This window comes from Symphalangus syndactylus, chromosome 6 (genome assembly GCF_028878055.3).
Source record: "Symphalangus syndactylus isolate Jambi chromosome 6, NHGRI_mSymSyn1-v2.1_pri, whole genome shotgun sequence".
In the NCBI taxonomy this organism is placed as follows: Eukaryota; Metazoa; Chordata; class Mammalia; order Primates; family Hylobatidae; genus Symphalangus; species Symphalangus syndactylus.
In genome coordinates this window covers 71,213,848-71,223,585 of record NC_072428.2, presented here as the reverse complement: position 1 = coordinate 71,223,585, position 9,738 = coordinate 71,213,848, and the positions used below count along the sequence as shown (strand labels likewise).

Sequence of the window (9,738 nt, the reverse complement as noted above, 5' to 3'; positions counted from 1 at the left end):
TGTATAATATGATTTTATCAATTATTTTGTGCATTTATTCTTTTATTCAAACAGACAATTAATGAATATCAGTTGTATTTTAAGCATTGTGTACTTTCTTGGAATATACCTGTGTGTAGTACAAACACAATCCTCTTCTTGTAATCTGAGAAGCAGAAATGATGCCTACTATTACACTGTGAGTTTTACAAAGAAAAGTGTAAGGTTTTCTGAGTCTTTAAAACAAATAGCCTAATCTAGTCCAGGAGCTAAAGAAAGAATTCCCTGAAGAAATGTTGGAACTTACACTTGATGAAATGGGACTTAGCAGATGTGGAACAGAGAAAAGAAAATTCCAGTTCAGGAGGAAGTAACCTGTGCTCTTGCATTAACCCATCAGTTTGGATAAACACACTCGGGTATTCATTTACCTGGGCTGGCTTGGAAATCAAGGGAAAGAAAAGATACAGCATAAAAGAAAAGACATGCCCAGTATTTTAAGAGAGAGTAGTTTAATGAAAATCAAAACAAATGCATACCTCCACACTTTTAAAAATGGTACAAAGTTTCATAGAAAAAGATAAAGAATGTCAAGTATTCAGTAGGTTAGCATTCTCAGAAGTTGGTGTTTCTGATACCTTCAGTCATGTTACTGACCTATCTCTGATTCTTTGAGTGCAAATCCAAGAAAGCATAGCAAAGCAATCTTGTAAGAGGGTAAGGGAAAGAACCAGAGAGGCTACAGATGAGAAAACTGTTGGCCACATTAACAGAGCTTACGATGCCACATTCATCATCTAGAAACACCCAAATCTGGCCTAGAGGCCTTTCTGGATACTGAGATAATAGTGGGGAAGTGGTCTTGATATGACACCGGTAGCCTTCTTGACACAAAAAAGTAGAAAAATTTTCTTGGAGTTAACCAGCATGTCATTTCTCATTGTCCAAGAATCATTGCAAAATTCAACAGCCCAGTTCCAACACTGCCCAACATCCACCTCTCAGTAATATCTTCGAAGGGTGAATGGCAGGTCTCGCCATCAAGAAAACACTTAGATTTTGTTGGAGTTGGGGCAATGTTGAGATCATCAGAACCAAAGAGTAGCTGTCTCACAACTTCAAACAAGGGGAATGTACCAAGTGGTTATTTTATTATCCCAGGAAATATGCACTGCAGGAATAAGAAAACAGTCACATGAAAACATAGTGTTATAAAATTCTAATGGATGTGGGCTTTACATAGTGTCTACATATGCCAGGTTATCCCTGGAAATATGGTTCAGGACAGCAGGCACATAAAGGAAGAAATATGTGCTTAGATTTAACGATTGTGCTATCCTTCCTTATCGAGGAGTCCGTACGGACTCCAAGAGCCCAGTCCCAAGAGTTGTCCACATCCAGTTCCCAGTAGTGTTTGCCAGAGGAGAAGACCCAGGCTCCTCATGCAGCAAAATTGTCAGATCTGTCAGAATGCAAAGATTCATGTCTAAACATCAAACTTCTGACATCCTCAAACAGTCTGATATTGTAATTGGTTACTTCCCAAGTGAAGGAAATTTCCACGGTGGAAAAAAGAGAATGTTCCAGTGAAAAGCAGTTTATAAATTCTTAGGTTCAGATAAGAAAGAGATTCTCACAAGAAAACACAGGTCAAGATTAGAAAGAAACTTCTGTCTGCAAAAATATTGGAATCAAAGGGTGTTAGGATATCTGCACAAGGAAACGCCTAAACTTCAATGATCGCAATTTCTATAAACTCAAAAAGCATAAACGGGACGAAGGTCATGTCTATGTCTAGTTAGCGACCTTTCATAACAACTGAAAACTGGAAGCTCTTGCACTGCAGCCAAGTCCATAGCAATAAAATTAACCTTCATTGTCTCTTCTCTGTCAGGGCAGAGCAGGAGGCTTGGGACAGGAGATGAGGTGGGGAGCCATTCTTAGACCCAAATACAAAAGTTATCACTTTGCCAAAAATATTATAATCTGCCACTTAATCTAGTCAATTCATATTTAAAGAGAAAATCTCAATCTGCCTTCTGAAAAGTGCAGCTTCCTTGCAAGAATTATCTGACTTTCATGCCAGATTCAGGCACAGACATCTTTTATCTGCTGGATTTATCATGATCTATCCTGGAGTTCTATCTAAGGCCTCATCAACCAACAAATCACGTTCCTATCGGTCACAGATTCTCATGATTTGCATTGTTATATAAGTTACTCGTGTATGCTTTAGATGATTAAAATGCACATGATTAAAATTATAAATGCTATGAAACTTCACCTGAAATGTATTTGAAAAAGCACTGTCACTCAAATCAGCCATTAACTGCACTGAATTTGAAATTGAAATGTCCTGAATTAATTCAGTTCTGTATACTTCCTGTAATAATTGTATACAGGAAATTGTATCAGGGTTGAAACATACATGAATGGTTCCACATCCTAAAGAGCTCTTCTGCACATTTTACTTTTCTAAGAAATTTGTTATATGGCTGATTCCACCATCTTTTATTTAGTTTTGTCTGTTTGATGACAATGAAACTATAAATATAAATACCTATTCACAGGCTATTTTCTTCTAGATGAAAGATCATTACACTGGGAAAGCTGCCCATAGAAAACCAGAATTGAAGGCATTGCATGTGGATCCCACCAAGAGGGTGACACTCACCTAGAAAGCGGTTGAACCTATCCACCAGCCCAGTGATGGGCCCTGTAGTGAGCTCTGGATTCACAGGCTGGGGCACGTGCAGCAGCACGGACTCACTCCTGCAAGGAAGTAGGTTGAGTTGGTTAAGTTTCTGATGTCTGTGTTTAAGAAATAGATTCCAACAGAAAATGCTTCATTCAAACCCACTTCTGACATTGTAATGTACCTCCACAATCCTAGGATGGGTTTCTGGCTTTTAGGGAGTCTTTCTAACTCTTCACTCCATTTCTAACCTACTTCCACTGAAAAATAAATGCCTCTCTCCCTATCTGCCACCAAATAGTTGATCTATAATTATGATTCTGAATCCTAAAAAGAGGCAATCTTATTCTAGCAACTTCTGCATTGAACTCTTCAAAACATAACCCCCTGAGTTACTTGGAAAAGTAAGAAAAGTTTAATGTCCGATAAAAGGCATAGGTAACATTCAACATACAACACAAACACATGAGTACAGACACACACCCACACAATCACACTGACACATTGTGGTGTTAGTAAATTATGTTTTCACTTTGTTGGAAACAGCTTGATGTTTTTCATAGCATGCCTTGTGCTCCAGCTTGCACTGATGGCAAATAACATACCTTGCCACCATGTCTTCCAAATCCTGTAGAGAGAGAGAGAAAAAAAAAAATGACTTCTTTAGAAAGTTGTTATTCCTGTTGGGTGAGGTGGCTCACACCTGTAATCCCAGCACTTTGGGAGGCCAAGGTGGATGGATCACCTGAGGTCAGGAGTTCCAGACTAGCCCGGACAACATGGCAAAAACCCATCTCTACCAAAAGTACAAAAAAAATTAGTTGTGTGCGGTGGTGCATACCTTTATTCCCAGATACTAGAGAGGCTGAGGTAGGAGAATCGCTTGAACCAGGGAGGCAGAAGTTGCAGTGAGCTGAGATTGGGCCACTGGACTTCAGCCTGGATGACAGAACACTCCCTCTCAAAACAAACAAACAAACAAACAAACAAGTTGCTATTCTGCGGATCTGATATTTAGGTTTCGAAAACTTTAGAATTACCACATACTATCACTGCAACAGTTTTAAAATGTACTCTCATCTCTAACACTTATTATACCTGTAAGACCTATTGACATAATCTATTTCTGATAAATTCAGGACCCTAAATTTGAGTGAGAGGGAAAGGTGTGAGTAGTGACTGCGCATTGCTGCAGCTGTCTACAATGTGGTCTTTTTCAGGGCTAGTCCCCGAAGGGTAATGTGGCTCAAATCAAGAGCATTTCAAACCTAGGACTTCGCAAAAGGAGGAAGAAGGAAATGTTAGTTTTTCCCTAATTTCTTTATACTATCCTATGGAAACAAAAATATAATTTTCACATGAACTTTTTTCTTCCAGAGTTTGAATGAAATGTGCTGGAGGAGGAAGCTTGTGGTAGAAAACGTTCTATGGAAGTCTAGTTGCACAATTCCATAAAGCTTTCTTTCGGTTCTTACCTGGAGCAGCTCCACATCTGGTTTATGACACATTTCCATTAGTTCCTGATACATTTCTTTCAAGTGTTTACTCTTGATCCATGTTGATCCAACTTCTCTGGAGTTGCTGAAAAATCTCTTGGTATTCTTTGTTCAGTCTCTCTAAATGTTGTTTTTCTCCTCTATGGAGAACTGGATGCAGCTTCTTATACTAATTCCTGATCATCTGTGCCCATAAAACCACATCACTCTGTAGGGACATGGATTTTGTAGGCTAAATGCTTAGGTCTACTTCCACCTCACAGAACCCACAAATTCATCCTCCTCATTCCTTCTTTTATTTTCCACCCTTTACAAACAGGATGATGAGTTAATCCAGACCTTCCTTCAAAATTTGTGTAATTCATCAATTCTCGAACACCGGCAAAAAAGCCCTTTAGATTTAAATGTTTAAATATATGTCCTCTTAAATCTGAAATACCATTAGAAAACAACTAAAATTAATGATTGATTGTTAAATTGTCATCAATAATATATATAATCTTTGTTATTCAATTAGTTTGTAGTCTCAAACCTTTGTACTTCACAGCCCAAACAATCACTCTAAGTAGAGATGTTGTTAGTATATTATAATCAGGATCAGAAGCCATCACACGGAAAGGACCTTAGTAAAAAATTTAACCCCCATCTCTCAAACCGACTACTTCTTTTCTGTCTCCCATCTTTCTTCCCTCAAAAACCACAGGCTCTGAATTGCCCTGCCATTCTAAGAACATGAATCTCCATTCCATTGTGTTTCTCCTCTCAATATTGACATATTTATTCTCTCACTCCCCCGGTCATTTCTTGTCCCTTCTCCTCAGCTTTTCATCCTGTTACATTTTCTCCTACTTGAGCTGGAATCATCTGGGTCCTTTGCTGTCAGATTTCACCAGCAAAGGCACATTTCTTAAATTACTGATCCCACCTGCTTTTTTGTCCCTGGACAACATCATATTCACCATTAAATGCCTTTATTCCTCAATTATATACTATTTAATCAATATTACATAATTCGTTTATACAGAAATCTCTGCCTGAAATACTTACTAATTTTAAGCACCTACTTGTCCTTCAGAATTTATATCTATTTTTGTTTATCTGAAAAGCATTCACAGAAAACCTGAACAATTGTTATATTGAACAGTCTAGTTGTTTTCCAGCCTATGAATGAACACATGACAAAATCTGGTATATGAAAATTTCAACTCAAGTTGCTAATATAAATGCTCTCAGCATGCCTGTCTCAAGCTGGTCGTGAGGACTCACGGTCTCATACTTACCCTCCAGAGGAAGGCTATTCTTCTCTCCTCATTTAGATTTCTCTGATTTTCTTGAATCTTTTTCCATAAAATCCTCATTTGCTTTAAGAGCTTCTCCTGCAAAAGAATTACGAGTTTGAACAACAGAAAATGAAACACCATATATTCCACACTCTGAGTGGTATATGCAAGCAAGGGATATAATACATAAATACATTAGAAAGGGGAAAGAAAAACAAATTTTTCACTACTCATCCTCAATGGATATTTTTCACTTTGAGGTTTCAGAAGGCGGAACAGTTTAGGGAACTGAAAAGTGAAGATTTCCTGTAACCTGACTAATGTTCAGGGAAACATCCTGCTTCAGAACCCACTATGATAGCCCCAGATTTTGTAGTGTGCTATTCCCATATTCGTTTGTCCAATAATATTAAATATATTTCCAAAATACATTTCTTTGCGCTAGTAGTTTTGGTGGCTTTTCAATGCCTTTAGCATTGAACTGTAGACTCAATAATAATGACATTTACTTGTTCACGCTCTGTTTGGGTCCGAGCTCCATGAAGGAAGGTAGAGTTGCATATTTTATTCAAAATTCCATCATTGGTACCTAGAACAGCACCTGGCACTCAGTGAAGAATGGAGTAATCACCATGATGATTCTCATCGTCCTTCTAATCTCTTTAACTCTGCCAACTTCCAGCTTTCAGGTGATCGCAGAGCTATCTCTTACCTGGTGTTCCTCAGCTGCCCCTTCAGTGGGATAGTGTTTGTGAGCCCCGTGCTCCTGAGAGTTGGAGCACAGCAAACAGAGCAGACTCTTGTCCATGTCAGAGAACATCTTCTTTGTTTCCTTGTGGTCCCACATATTTGTTTCTCCGAGCTCAGGAATTGCCAGAGACTGGCTTTTCTCACAGTGGTCACTAAGTTCTTCAGAAGAATATTGGTTTTGAAGTCCTTGTTCTGTGATGGTTCCCTGCATGCAGGGCAGTTGGTAGGACTTCGGGCTTCTTCCCAGGAAAGGCAGAGACAGGGCCTACAGAAGCTGTGCCCACAGCAGACGGTGACAGGGTCTACCAGGTAGTTCAGGCAGATGACACAGGTGAGTTCCTTCTGGAAGGCATGTGAGAAGTCTGAGTCCACTTTCCTAAGGAAAGAAAACCACAAGAATTTAATCTTCTACCCTGGAGAGACAAAGGTCCAAGCAAAGTTTGAATCAGGTTGTGATTGAATAATATCCTTTCTTTCTAGAGAAGAATAGGCTCTAATTTGCAACGACAGAGATAGGAAAAACAGAAAACCAAGGCACTAAGAGATATCGACCTCTGTAGGAAAACGTGACTGTTCTCCAATCAACACAAGGCCAGCTTTCCAAACTCTATTTTCTTTCATAGAAGAATGTCGGATTTTTTGAAGGGTTAGTGTCCACCAAATTGCTTGGGCTTCACAGGTTTCATCAACCTGTAAACTCAACGGTTGAGTCTTGAATGGTCTGAGAATCAGTAACACTCTTAATTGCCAGTGATTGGTTTAGAGAAGGCAAGCGAACTAAGCTCTTCCACTCTCACTTTTTTATTTAACTGTAACAACCATCCATCGTGACTTTTCCAGAAAGACCCTGCTAGAAAATATTAGAGCAAAACTCATACTTAGACCCCAATCAGAAAAAGCTAGCCTTTACTCTCCAAGATAAAACAGACAAATCGAGGTAAAGGCAATTCTCCAAGGTAAAACAAACAATCATCGCTTTTCAAGGCTGCTATGTTAATTCAATCAACAAAAACTTTCTGGCGTGTTTACTGTTCCTGGACTGTCTGTTAATTTGGGGATATACTGGTTAACATTATGACATTTTTAAAAGACAGGTAATTAAAATTACAAAAAGATTGATAAACTGTAGGAGAGTACACAAAGGATAGAAATATTTTCTAAGCTCTTTGGAAGCATTATCATTACTCTTTCACGCAGTCAGAAAACGAGTTACTATTATGCAATAATAATAGGCACTAGAGAGTAAGTCAGAGTTTTAAATGTATGTTTTGAAGAAAAGAAAAGAGGAAAAAAAAACCTAGGCCAAGCAAGGTGGCTCAAGCCTGTAAATCACGGTATTTTGGGAGGCCAAGTCAGGCAGGGTGTTTTGAGCTCAGGAGTTCTAGACTGGCGACATGGCAAAATGTCTAGGTCGGCCTATCTCTATAAATATATATGTATGTATAATGGCCGAACATGAGGGCCCATGCCTGTAGTCCCAGCTACTTTGGGAGATGAGGCTGAAGGATTGCTTGAAGTGAGAAGTAGAGGCAATAGTGAGTCTTATTTCCACCACTGCACTCCAGCCTGGGTGGCCCTGTCTAAAGCAAACAAAGAAACAAAGAAATGAAAAACCTAAATCCTGGTTTCTACACTGTATAAATATATGATCCCTCTATTTCTGATATTTCTGCATGATTGCCAGTGAGACTTTTCTGCAGAAATACTCATTTCTTGCTTTCTTTGACAGACTGAAGTTTGTGAAGAGACTCTTACCATTTTTTAGAAAAAAATGTTTGCCCGAATCATCCAATGCACTCTCTACGTATATATAGCCATACATTGTAACACAGGCACATTACCACTAGTACAGCAGAATGTAACACATTTATACACATAAATTACAACACCCATAAGCCATTTATAGAACCCACAGAGATTAAAAAACTACTAGATATTTGGAAACTATTGCAAAACGCTAACAATCTACACAAATAACTTAGAAATACATTAAGTAAAAAATTAATGATAACCTTAATTTGAGGAACATGTAGCAAGACAGATGACGAAAATGTTAATTTGTAAATAGGTTAAGTAAATGGAGCTTGTAAACCTACGGATTATGTTTAGAATAATTTTAAAAAAGAAATGCAGCCGTTTTTAAAACTCAGAAAATGAGATCATTTCATCTAAAAATAATCTAAGTTTGCAGATAAATTAAAGTCCCCAAATTTTGCTTGTTTTGGTTTGTAACCTAATAGTAGCTCCTACTCTGGAAATTGTGTACTTACCTCAGAAAAATATCTATGTTCTCACCAAAGCCTGCTGTCAAATAAGCTGAATTCAGTTCAGGGATCAGAGCCTCACCGTGCAGTGCCGGTAGCTTTTGGAAGTCTCCAAGGCCAGTTGCAAAGCCACTCGGTGGGTTCTGGAGAAGAATGAGATTGGCTCTTGAAGTGTCCTTATATAAATCTCTGAAGACCAACCCCTTTCTTTCAACTGACTGCATTTCAGGGGGCATAGGGGGGTGTTAAGATAGATGATGATTCAGTCTTTTCAAAACAGAAGTTTTTTGTTTTTTTTTTTGGATGGAGTCTTGCTCTATTGCCTTGCCTAGGCTGGAGTGCAGTGAAGTGATCTCGACTCACTGCAACCTCTGCCTCCCAGGTTCAAGCAATTCTCCTGCCTCAGCCTCCCAAGTAGCTGGGATTACAGGTGCCCACTGCCATGGCTGGCTAATTTTTTTTTTTTTTTTGGCATTTTTAGTAGAGTGGTTAGTAAAGTGCTGGGATTACAGGCATGAGCCACCGTGCCCAGGCGATTCACTTTTATTGTAATGTAAGAATTTAATCTAAGAACACTGTCGGCCTCCACTCCAGAAGGGACATTTCTCCTGCTCCTCATGCTCCAGATGAAGGCTTTCAAGGACCTCTCAGCAACCACAGGATGTAGGATTCCCTCCTATAATACCTGGCATTGCTCATCCCAGCTCAATGGGTAAAGGAGGGAAAGTCTACAAAGCTCCATCTCAGGGATCTCCCTGGGCCACGGTAGTGTAGGACATGTTGCTCTGAGGTAAATTGAAATGCATTTCTACTTGACAAAGTAATGATGGCAGGGCTTCATCTGAATGCATTTATTCTACCACTCATGGAGAGGAGTGACATGCCATGTCAGACACATGAGAACACTCTCTGCCTAGTTACCGGCGGCTCCAGATCTTCATGCAGTTATGGAAACCTGTGCTGCAGATTCTGGAGAAGCAGCTCAGACCTCGTGCAGACAAGAGTTCTTCAAGAACCACCTTGGCTATGCAAAGACTATCAGGCTCAGCAACAGTCTGAGCTGGATGAGAGATAGAGCAAAGCTCCCAGGAGCAGCAGAAGCTGTAAGGGAGGGAAAAGGGAAGGAAGAAACCCTAGATTTCAGGATATCCCCTTTATCTCTATGAGAATCTCAGCACCCACAAGGCCACCATTCCTTTATCTGACTCCTCTTGGATCCAGGAAATTTCCTGGGTTAAGCCATCCAGGGATAGGGCAGGAGATGCCATTTGGCT

At 39.4% G+C, this 9,738-nt stretch overlaps 1 pseudogene; it reads right to left on the bottom strand.

Moving 5' to 3' along the window:
- Positions 1-636: 636 nt before the first annotated feature.
- LOC129485313 (tripartite motif-containing protein 43-like) lies at positions 637-8,700 on the bottom strand (annotated as a pseudogene).
- Between the last annotated feature and the right edge of the window lie 1,038 nt (positions 8,701-9,738).